We start from the raw sequence: 13,104 nt of genomic DNA, 5'->3' as shown, positions 1-13,104 counted from the left end.
CCCAATGGATTGGAGTAAATGTGTCTTATGATGTACAGAAAGCAGGATGTTTGCATGCATGATTGTAAAGTAAGAAGAGATTGAGGCTCTCAATCTGGGAATCTTCCTGTGAAATAACAAATCTCCAATAACTGGAATGTTTTTTGAGATACTTTTGGAACTTTCTACCAAAACTTCAAAGACTACTGATTACCCACTGCATGAAAATTTCAACTGAATGCAAGATTTATAGGAATTCTGCTGGTGCTTCCACAGTAATTAAAAATTTAGTTTAACAGATAATTTGATGTCTATGTAAAGATAGTTTCATTTTCCTGAGAAAGCTGACGGTTGGCTGAAATATCACCCTTGGAGCATCAGACCCTCTCCATAACAGCTTTTGATTTCAGTTTCCAAGGAGAAAACATTTCTGTGTATCTAATTTTAATTGAACTATCATGAATGTGATCAATTCTCATAGAAACTATTATGTCAAGTTTTCAGCGTTTGGGACAGCTCTGTTTGAACCTTTCATTGAGAAGTGATAATGAGGAGGGGATGGCACTGCTACACATGTAGTTGGGACTTACTCCCTTTAGTCCCAAATAAGTTTGAACTGAGGAATTACTCATGAATGAGACAGTCTTTTATGTTTAACTGGTTGAACTTTTTCAAGTGTCCATCTGCGTTATCATTGGAAGTTCATTCATATGTTTTTCATTGTCCTTTTTCATGGAGGGCACATTTGAGGAATTTGTGATTGATATGGACAGTGAAAGAGGTTCAGATCAAGTAGGAAGGGAACATTTTAATAAGCACATGATCACAATGCCAATTGGGGATAAGCCAATGTTACAATGTTTTCAGGAGTGAGCAAATGCAGTTTAGCACTGGTCGGCAGTGGTAAAGTGTGCAGATTCTCAAGGCCAATAAAAACAAGATCAGCAGAAAAATGGAGGAGGAATGCAAAATGTTTGTGAAAAGACCACCCTAAGGTTGACCGATCTAATACTCTCCTTCTTCCTGCTTGTCTGTGGAGTACTAGAGGGTGGGTAAGACAGTGTACGTGTGTCCTCTATTTTTATATTAGTTTGTGTTTCCCTTTCCTGTTTGTCCTTCTTCTGTTTTACCCTTATATCTCCATTCATGTCTTCTTTATTTTTGTGCAGGCTCTGTGCTACCCCAGGGCTGGAGAGGACGGCTACTGGACCTGGTGTCTCTTTGTAAATGCAATGCTTCTTTGTTAAAAGAGGATTGCAATCCCTCTGGTTATCTTGTATTGCATTTCTAAGTACCAAGATCTACTAAAGACAAGCGAAGCACAGTAGTTTACTGTACACTCAATAACTTGGTGAAGTGAAAACAATGTGTCTCAGATTTCGGGGTGGAAAATAAAAAGATAACCAAAGAAGATATGTTTATGTCTCAGACGAGAGCTAGTGTTTGTAGGTCACTTAAATATAGATATCTCACAAGGTTTGGATCTTAGGGACTCAGTCAGGAGCTTAACACACAACATTGGGACCAACCTCAATGATGAGGGTGAAACACAGCAGTCTGTCTGAGGGAACTGAGTTTATGGAGTCAGGAGACAAAAGGGCATGTGCTAGGTTTATAAAAGTGTTGTCAGCTTGTTTTTTACTTTAGATAGTGTAGAACAACTGGGTTCATGCTTCCTCATTCATAATTTGGTATGTTCAATGGATTTAAAAGCAATGAAAGCTTGTACAGATAGGGAGTTTGACTGAAGCTGAGTCACTTATTAGTTCACCTGTAATTATAGACACTGGCTATTAATGTAACCTTCTTGTGGTGTCTTGTGATGGAAAATGGGCTTTATGGTACTCTGGACTTCTTGAGCTTCTTGGTGGATTCACATAAGCAAGTAAACAACAACAGTGTGGCAAGCCAAATGAACATCTATAGAACATTCTGGCATCTTCCTGGACAAAAGAAAGCTAGCAGCTGTAGCTTCTGTGTTCAAATAAATGTTGTGCCCTAAATATCAGCAACGGAAATATAGCACCATTGCATTGGAGTTAGTAATAGAAAATATACACTGATTGTGGCAAAGTTTTTGTAAACAACATTTAGGACACAATGAAAAAGATATTCCTCTTAGTTAGAACAATTTCTAGAAACAACAAAACATGATCCATGATCAATTGTTCAATTTTGATTTTCTTTCCTAAGCTGAAACTGAGCTCCTAATTATATATTCAAAACTTGGATCTTGGCACAAGTCTACTGCATATCAACATCTCCACAATATGTAATTTTAAACAACCAGAGGCTTGAGGGAAGTACCTCCCTATGGTAAATTACAGGGGAAATGTTAAACGTTTAATAAACTTGAAAAAATGTTACAAACATTTGTATGTTAATGTTAATTAATTGTATGGATTTATTTTAAATTTAGAGCAAAATAAAAACAATCTACAGTACTATTAACTTTACTTTGAAACAAATATTTAAATAATATAGATATCTCAAATTAAAGTAACATTTCATTTTTAAAGATGTACTAAAAAAAGCCACCTAAAATAAAAACAATTATATTTTTGGATTGTGAAGTAGTAGTTGGTGAAAGTGATGTTTAGATTTTATTAAAAGTAGTTTATTATATTTTCATAAATAATCATTTTACATTAATTTTTAAATGTAAAAAGGTTGTTAAATATGTTAAAATAAATAACAAATGCATGTTTATGTAATTTTTCAACATTGAAATACATTTATTCAAGTTTTTAAGTTAAATAATTTAATTTAATTTAACATTTCCAACGGGTTTTATTTTGAGTCCCTACCTCAATTATTTTCTATGGAAGTGTGTTGCAGTATAGGTGGTTGACCGTGTATGGCACTGGACTTGCTTCTCCTCCTTTATGGCAATAACAGCTCTACATTTGAAAATTTGTCCCTGGCTCTTGTTTCGGGAGTGGAGACATATAATTCTACAATTTGAATAACATTACACTTTTGTGAATAGCGCAAAGGTCAAAATTTACTCAAAAGTATAAGCGTAACTTTACTAGAAGTAATTCAACTGTAGATTTGCCACTGTGAATAGTTCGAAAGAGGATGGGTGCACGCGGCTACCGGCACCAATCGCAGTGCCAAGATCGGGCAATTTGACACGTATTTACTATGTGATGACTTTCTGATGTAACCTGAGATTAGGCACACAAAACATGCTGGAATACAGAAAATAGGTGAATAACCTAGGTGGGATAATTGAACAACTTGGCATATACAAATCATGTGATCACTTTAGATCTGGGGTTTGAGACAACATAAGAGACATTGAAAAGTAAGAGGTTAGAGGAATTATCCTTGCAACCGGGATGCATGGGAATTGAGCAATAATGGAAACCCATTGAGACTGCAAGCTAAGTGTACTCTACACAATTGATTTGGAGAGATTTTTCTAACCTAGTTTGCCCTGAAGAAGTCCCTTCCAAGGGATGAAACGCATTGGCTGGTTCCAGTGTAAGTGTGTGATGATTTTAAGAAGAAAATAATAAAAGAAGACTTTAAGACCTCGTATATGTAAGTCGGACTTTTGAGCCGTTATTTCCTATGTGGTGCAGCTCTCCACTTCTTATTGATGTTCATTTACATCATTTGGATCATGGGTTAGGTTTGGTAATTTAAGGTCCACTGTTTTTTCTCTAGGGTATATTACATGAAAAAATCATTGTACAGCAAGGATGAGGCTATCATCCCTTGCGTCTGGGTATATGTTAGACAAATCCCTGAGTCCAGCTCTTTTATCATTCTCACTTTGTATTTTTGTACATCAGTATTTCCTCTCTTCTTACAAAATGGAACCCCCCAGTTTCCACTGATAGAGATAAGAGTTGAGGCACTGAAATAATTGTAGTACCAAAAAGCTGTTGAGGCCATGGAAGTAGGGCTTTGATCTTTCTGTCTTGTTTCTTCCACCGAATCCTTCCACTTCGTGGACAGCGAAGCCCAATCTCCAATTAAGTGTAGAGGAGAGGTGGAAGTCAAATCTTGGTTCATTGAACACGAGATATCAATGCTGTTGAAACACCTTTTAGCCTGTCTCACTATTATGCAGGTGCCTACTCTTGATCTGAGAGTGTCCTCACCTGCTGTTGTCATCTTGTTAGTTTCTTCAGTGTGCAGCTAGGCCCTGGGATCAACCCATAATACCTGCACCAAATGAAGAAAAATGATGCACTCTTTGTAAATGCTATGCTTCCTTGTTAAAAGAGGATTGCAATCCCTCTGGTTATCTTGTATTGTGTTTCCAAGTACCAAAATCTACTAAAGACAAGCGAAGCACAGTAGTTTACTGTACACTCAATAACTTGGTGAAGTGAAAACAATGTGTCTCAGATTTCGGGGTGGAAAATAAAAAGATAACCAAAGAAGACATGTTTAGGTCTCAGACGAGAGCTAGTGTTTGTAGGTCACTTAAATATAGATATCTCACAAGGTTTGGATCTTAGGGACTCAGTCAGGAGCTTAACACACAGCATTGGGACCAACCTCAATGATGAGGGTGAAACACAGCAGTCTGTCTGAGGGAACTGAGTTTATGGAGTCAGGAGACAAAAGGGCATGGGCTGGGTTTAGAAAAGTATTGTCAGCTTTTTTTTTTATTTTAGATAGTGTAGAACAACTGGGTTCAGGCTTCCTCATTCATAAATGGGTATGTTCAATGGATTTAAAAGCAATGAAAGCTTGTACAGATAGGGAGTTTGACTGAAGCCGAGTCACTTATTAGCTCACCTGTAATTATAGACACTGGCTATTAATCTAACCCTCTTGTGGTGTCTTGTGATGGAAAATGGGCTTTATGGTACTCTGGACTCCTTGAGCTTCTTGGTGGATTCACATAAGCAAGTAAACAACAACAGTGTGGCAAGCCAAAAGAACATCCAGAGACCATTCTGGCATCTTCCTGGACAAAAGAAAGCTAGCAGCTGAAGCTTCTGTGTTCAAATAAATGTTGTGCCCTAAATATCAGCATCAGAAATATAGCACCATTGCATTGGAGTTAGTAATACAAAATCTACACTTATTGTGGCAATGTTTTTGTAAACAGTATTTAGGGCACAATAAAAAATATACTCCTCTTAGTTAGAACAATTTCTAGAAACAACAAAACATGATCCATGATCAATTGTTCAATTTTGATTTTCTTTCCTAAGCTGAAACTTAGCTCCTAACTATATATTCAAAACTTGGACCTTGGCACAAGTCTACTGCATATCGACATCTCTACAATATGTAATTTTAAACAACCAGAGGCTTTAGGGAAGTACCTCTCTATGGTAAATTACAGGGGAAATGTTAAACGTTTAATAAACTTGAAAAAATGTTACAAACATTTTTATGGTAATGTTAATTAATTGTATGGATTTATTTTAAATTAAGAGCAAAATAAAAACAATCTACAGTACTATTAACTTGACTTTGAAACAAATATTTAAATAATATAGATATCTCAAATTAAAGTAACATTTCATTTTTAAAGATGTACTAAAAAACGCCACCTAAAATAAAAACACATTTATTTTTGGATGGTAAAGTAGTAGTTATTGAAAGTGATGTATAGATTTTATTAAAAGTAGTTTATTATATTTTCATAAATAATCATTTTACATTATTTTTTAAATGTAAAAAGGTTGTTAAATATGTTCAAATAAATCACAAATGCATGTTTATGTAATTTTTCAACATTAAAATACATTTGTTCAAGTTTTTAAGTTAAATAATTTAATTTAATTTAGTTTAATTTAATATTTCCAACGGGTTTTATTTTGAGTCCCTACCTCAATTATTTTCTGTGGAAGTGTGTTGCAGTATAGGTGGTTGACCGTGTATGGTACTGGACTTGCTTCTCCTCCTTTATGGCAATAACAGCTCAACATTTGAAAATGTGTCCCTGGCTCCTGTTTCGGGAGTGGAGACATATAATTCTACAATTTGAATAACATTACACTTTTGTGAATAGCGCAAAGGTCAAAATTTACTCAAAAGTATAAGCGTAACTTTACTAGAAGTAATTCAACTGTAGATTTGCCACTGTGAATAGTTGGAAAGAGGATGGGTGCACGCGGCTACCGGCACCAATCGCAGGACCAAGATCAGGCAATTTGACACGTATTTACTATGTGATGACTTTCTGATGTAACCTGAGATTAGGCACACAAAACATGCTGGAATACAGAAAATAGGTGAATAACCTAGGTGGGATAATTGAACAACTTGGCATATACAAATCATGTGATCACTTTAGATCTGGGGTTTGAGACAACATAAGAGACATTGAAAAGTTAGAGGTTAGAGGAATTATCCTTGCAACCGGGATGCATGAGAATTGAGCAAAAATGGGAACCCATTGAGACTGCAAGCTAAGTGTACTCTACACAATTGATTTGGAGAGATTTTTCTAACCTAGTTTGCCCTGAGGAAGTCCCTTCCAAGGGATGAAATGCATTGGCTGGTTCCAGTGTAAGTGTGTGATGATTTTAAGAAGAAAATAATAAAAGTAGACTTTAAGACCTCGTATATGTAAGTCGGACTTTTGAGCCGTTATTTCCTATGTGGTGCAGCTCTCCACTTCTTACTGATGTTCATTTACATCATTTGGATCATGGGTTAGGTTTGGTAATCTAAGGTCCACTGTTTTTTCTCTAGGGTATATTACATGAAAAAATCATTGTACAGCAAGGATGAGGCTTTCATCCCCTGCTTCTGGGTATATGTTAGACAAATCCCTGAGTGCAACCCTTTTATCATTCTCACTTTGTATTTTTTGTACATCAGTATTTCCACTCTTCTTACAAAATGGAAACCCCCAGTTTCCACTGATGGAGATAAGAGTTGAGGCACTGAAATAATTGTAGTACCAAAAAGCTGTTGAGGCCATGGAAGTAGGCCTTTGATCTGTCTGTCTTGTTTCTTCCACCAAATCCTTCCACTTCTTGGACAGCAAAGCCTAATCTCCAATTAAGTGTAGAGGAGAGGTGGAAGTCAAATCTTGATTCATTTAACACGAGATATCAATGCTGTTGAAACATCTTTTAGCCTGTCTCACTATTATGCAGGTGCCTACTCTTGATCTTAGAGTGTTCTCACCTGCTGTTGTCACCTTGTTAGTTTCTTCAGTGTGCAGCTAGGCCCTAGGATCAACCCATAATACCTGCACCAAATGAAGAAAAATGATGCACTCTTTGTAAATGCTATGCTTCCTTGTTAAAAGAGGATTGCAATCCCTCTGGTTATCTTGTATTGTGTTTCCAAGTACCAAAATCTACTAAAGACAAGCGAAGCACAGTAGTTTACTGTACACTCAATAACTTGGTGAAGTGAAAACAATGTGTCTCAGATTTCGGGGTGGAAAATAAAAAGATAACCAAAGAAGACATGTTTAGGTCTCAGACGAGAGCTAGTGTTTGTAGGTCACTTAAATATAGATATCTCACAAGGTTTGGATCTTAGGGACTCAGTCAGGAGCTTAACACACAGCATTGGGACCAACCTCAATGATGAGGGTGAAACACAGCAGTCTGTCTGAGGGAACTGAGTTTATGGAGTCAGGAGACAAAAGGGCATGGGCTGGGTTTAGAAAAGTATTGTCAGCTTTTTTTTTTATTTTAGATAGTGTAGAACAACTGGGTTCAGGCTTCCTCATTCATAAATGGGTATGTTCAATGGATTTAAAAGCAATGAAAGCTTGTACAGATAGGGAGTTTGACTGAAGCCGAGTCACTTATTAGCTCACCTGTAATTATAGACACTGGCTATTAATCTAACCCTCTTGTGGTGTCTTGTGATGGAAAATGGGCTTTATGGTACTCTGGACTCCTTGAGCTTCTTGGTGGATTCACATAAGCAAGTAAACAACAACAGTGTGGCAAGCCAAAAGAACATCCAGAGACCATTCTGGCATCTTCCTGGACAAAAGAAAGCTAGCAGCTGAAGCTTCTGTGTTCAAATAAATGTTGTGCCCTAAATATCAGCATCAGAAATATAGCACCATTGCATTGGAGTTAGTAATACAAAATCTACACTTATTGTGGCAATGTTTTTGTAAACAGTATTTAGGGCACAATAAAAAATATACTCCTCTTAGTTAGAACAATTTCTAGAAACAACAAAACATGATCCATGATCAATTGTTCAATTTTGATTTTCTTTCCTAAGCTGAAACTTAGCTCCTAACTATATATTCAAAACTTGGACCTTGGCACAAGTCTACTGCATATCGACATCTCTACAATATGTAATTTTAAACAACCAGAGGCTTTAGGGAAGTACCTCTCTATGGTAAATTACAGGGGAAATGTTAAACGTTTAATAAACTTGAAAAAATGTTACAAACATTTTTATGGTAATGTTAATTAATTGTATGGATTTATTTTAAATTAAGAGCAAAATAAAAACAATCTACAGTACTATTAACTTGACTTTGAAACAAATATTTAAATAATATAGATATCTCAAATTAAAGTAACATTTCATTTTTAAAGATGTACTAAAAAACGCCACCTAAAATAAAAACACATTTATTTTTGGATGGTAAAGTAGTAGTTATTGAAAGTGATGTATAGATTTTATTAAAAGTAGTTTATTATATTTTCATAAATAATCATTTTACATTATTTTTTAAATGTAAAAAGGTTGTTAAATATGTTCAAATAAATCACAAATGCATGTTTATGTAATTTTTCAACATTAAAATACATTTGTTCAAGTTTTTAAGTTAAATAATTTAATTTAATTTAGTTTAATTTAATATTTCCAACGGGTTTTATTTTGAGTCCCTACCTCAATTATTTTCTGTGGAAGTGTGTTGCAGTATAGGTGGTTGACCGTGTATGGTACTGGACTTGCTTCTCCTCCTTTATGGCAATAACAGCTCAACATTTGAAAATGTGTCCCTGGCTCCTGTTTCGGGAGTGGAGACATATAATTCTACAATTTGAATAACATTACACTTTTGTGAATAGCGCAAAGGTCAAAATTTACTCAAAAGTATAAGCGTAACTTTACTAGAAGTAATTCAACTGTAGATTTGCCACTGTGAATAGTTGGAAAGAGGATGGGTGCACGCGGCTACCGGCACCAATCGCAGGACCAAGATCAGGCAATTTGACACGTATTTACTATGTGATGACTTTCTGATGTAACCTGAGATTAGGCACACAAAACATGCTGGAATACAGAAAATAGGTGAATAACCTAGGTGGGATAATTGAACAACTTGGCATATACAAATCATGTGATCACTTTAGATCTGGGGTTTGAGACAACATAAGAGACATTGAAAAGTTAGAGGTAGAGGAATTATCCTTGCAACCGGGATGCATGAGAATTGAGCAAAAATGGGAACCCATTGAGACTGCAAGCTAAGTGTACTCTACACAATTGATTTGGAGAGATTTTTCTAACCTAGTTTGCCCTGAGGAAGTCCCTTCCAAGGGATGAAATGCATTGGCTGGTTCCAGTGTAAGTGTGTGATGATTTTAAGAAGAAAATAATAAAAGTAGACTTTAAGACCTCGTATATGTAAGTCGGACTTTTGAGCCGTTATTTCCTATGTGGTGCAGCTCTCCACTTCTTACTGATGTTCATTTACATCATTTGGATCATGGGTTAGGTTTGGTAATCTAAGGTCCACTGTTTTTTCTCTAGGGTATATTACATGAAAAAATCATTGTACAGCAAGGATGAGGCTTTCATCCCCTGCTTCTGGGTATATGTTAGACAAATCCCTGAGTGCAACCCTTTTATCATTCTCACTTTGTATTTTTTGTACATCAGTATTTCCACTCTTCTTACAAAATGGAAACCCCCAGTTTCCACTGATGGAGATAAGAGTTGAGGCACTGAAATAATTGTAGTACCAAAAAGCTGTTGAGGCCATGGAAGTAGGCCTTTGATCTGTCTGTCTTGTTTCTTCCACCAAATCCTTCCACTTCTTGGACAGCAAAGCCTAATCTCCAATTAAGTGTAGAGGAGAGGTGGAAGTCAAATCTTGATTCATTTAACACGAGATATCAATGCTGTTGAAACATCTTTTAGCCTGTCTCACTATTATGCAGGTGCCTACTCTTGATCTTAGAGTGTTCTCACCTGCTGTTGTCACCTTGTTAGTTTCTTCAGTGTGCAGCTAGGCCCTAGGATCAACCCATAATACCTGCACCAAATGAAGAAAAATGATGCACTCTTTGTAAATGCTATGCTTCCTTGTTAAAAGAGGATTGCAATCCCTCTGGTTATCTTGTATTGTGTTTCCAAGTACCAAAATCTACTAAAGACAAGCGAAGCACAGTAGTTTACTGTACACTCAATAACTTGGTGAAGTGAAAACAATGTGTCTCAGATTTCGGGGTGGAAAATAAAAAGATAACCAAAGAAGACATGTTTAGGTCTCAGACGAGAGCTAGTGTTTGTAGGTCACTTAAATATAGATATCTCACAAGGTTTGGATCTTAGGGACTCAGTCAGGAGCTTAACACACAGCATTGGGACCAACCTCAATGATGAGGGTGAAACACAGCAGTCTGTCTGAGGGAACTGAGTTTATGGAGTCAGGAGACAAAAGGGCATGGGCTGGGTTTAGAAAAGTATTGTCAGCTTTTTTTTTTATTTTAGATAGTGTAGAACAACTGGGTTCAGGCTTCCTCATTCATAAATGGGTATGTTCAATGGATTTAAAAGCAATGAAAGCTTGTACAGATAGGGAGTTTGACTGAAGCCGAGTCACTTATTAGCTCACCTGTAATTATAGACACTGGCTATTAATCTAACCCTCTTGTGGTGTCTTGTGATGGAAAATGGGCTATATGGTACTCTGGACTCCTTGAGCTTCTTGGTGGATTCACATAAGCAAGTAAACAACAACAGTGTGGCAAGCCAAAAGAACATCCAGAGACCATTCTGGCATCTTCCTGGACAAAAGAAAGCTAGCAGCTGAAGCTTCTGTGTTCAAATAAATGTTGTGCCCTAAATATCAGCATCAGAAATATAGCACCATTGCATTGGAGTTAGTAATACAAAATCTACACTTATTGTGGCAATGTTTTTGTAAACAGTATTTAGGGCACAATAAAAAATATACTCCTCTTAGTTAGAACAATTTCTAGAAACAACAAAACATGATCCATGATCAATTGTTCAATTTTGATTTTCTTTCCTAAGCTGAAACTTAGCTCCTAACTATATATTCAAAACTTGGACCTTGGCACAAGTCTACTGCATATCGACATCTCTACAATATGTAATTTTAAACAACCAGAGGCTTTAGGGAAGTACCTCTCTATGGTAAATTACAGGGGAAATGTTAAACGTTTAATAAACTTGAAAAAATGTTACAAACATTTTTATGGTAATGTTAATTAATTGTATGGATTTATTTTAAATTAAGAGCAAAATAAAAACAATCTACAGTACTATTAACTTGACTTTGAAACAAATATTTAAATAATATAGATATCTCAAATTAAAGTAACATTTCATTTTTAAAGATGTACTAAAAAACGCCACCTAAAATAAAAACACATTTATTTTTGGATGGTAAAGTAGTAGTTATTGAAAGTGATGTATAGATTTTATTAAAAGTAGTTTATTATATTTTCATAAATAATCATTTTACATTATTTTTTAAATGTAAAAAGGTTGTTAAATATGTTCAAATAAATCACAAATGCATGTTTATGTAATTTTTCAACATTAAAATACATTTGTTCAAGTTTTTAAGTTAAATAATTTAATTTAATTTAGTTTAATTTAATATTTCCAACGGGTTTTATTTTGAGTCCCTACCTCAATTATTTTCTGTGGAAGTGTGTTGCAGTATAGGTGGTTGACCGTGTATGGTACTGGACTTGCTTCTCCTCCTTTATGGCAATAACAGCTCAACATTTGAAAATGTGTCCCTGGCTCCTGTTTCGGGAGTGGAGACATATAATTCTACAATTTGAATAACATTACACTTTTGTGAATAGCGCAAAGGTCAAAATTTACTCAAAAGTATAAGCGTAACTTTACTAGAAGTAATTCAACTGTAGATTTGCCACTGTGAATAGTTGGAAAGAGGATGGGTGCACGCGGCTACCGGCACCAATCGCAGGACCAAGATCAGGCAATTTGACACGTATTTACTATGTGATGACTTTCTGATGTAACCTGAGATTAGGCACACAAAACATGCTGGAATACAGAAAATAGGTGAATAACCTAGGTGGGATAATTGAACAACTTGGCATATACAAATCATGTGATCACTTTAGATCTGGGGTTTGAGACAACATAAGAGACATTGAAAAGTTAGAGGTTAGAGGAATTATCCTTGCAACCGGGATGCATGAGAATTGAGCAAAAATGGGAACCCATTGAGACTGCAAGCTAAGTGTACTCTACACAATTGATTTGGAGAGATTTTTCTAACCTAGTTTGCCCTGAGGAAGTCCCTTCCAAGGGATGAAATGCATTGGCTGGTTCCAGTGTAAGTGTGTGATGATTTTAAGAAGAAAATAATAAAAGTAGACTTTAAGACCTCGTATATGTAAGTCGGACTTTTGAGCCGTTATTTCCTATGTGGTGCAGCTCTCCACTTCTTACTGATGTTCATTTACATCATTTGGATCATGGGTTAGGTTTGGTAATCTAAGGTCCACTGTTTTTTCTCTAGGGTATATTACATGAAAAAATCATTGTACAGCAAGGATGAGGCTTTCATCCCCTGCTTCTGGGTATATGTTAGACAAATCCCTGAGTGCAACCCTTTTATCATTCTCACTTTGTATTTTTTGTACATCAGTATTTCCACTCTTCTTACAAAATGGAAACCCCCAGTTTCCACTGATGGAGATAAGAGTTGAGGCACTGAAATAATTGTAGTACCAAAAAGCTGTTGAGGCCATGGAAGTAGGCCTTTGATCTGTCTGTCTTGTTTCTTCCACCAAATCCTTCCACTTCTTGGACAGCAAAGCCTAATCTCCAATTAAGTGTAGAGGAGAGGTGGAAGTCAAATCTTGATTCATTTAACACGAGATATCAATGCTGTTGAAACATCTTTTAGCCTGTCTCACTATTATGCAGGTGCCTACTCTTGATCTTAGAGTGTTCTCACCTGCTGTT

The sequence above is a fragment of the Pleurodeles waltl genome, chromosome 2_1 (genome assembly GCF_031143425.1).
Source record: "Pleurodeles waltl isolate 20211129_DDA chromosome 2_1, aPleWal1.hap1.20221129, whole genome shotgun sequence".
Classification (NCBI taxonomy): Eukaryota; Metazoa; Chordata; class Amphibia; order Caudata; family Salamandridae; genus Pleurodeles; species Pleurodeles waltl.
The sequence above is the reverse complement of the archived record's forward strand: the minus strand, read 5'-3'. Positions refer to the sequence as shown.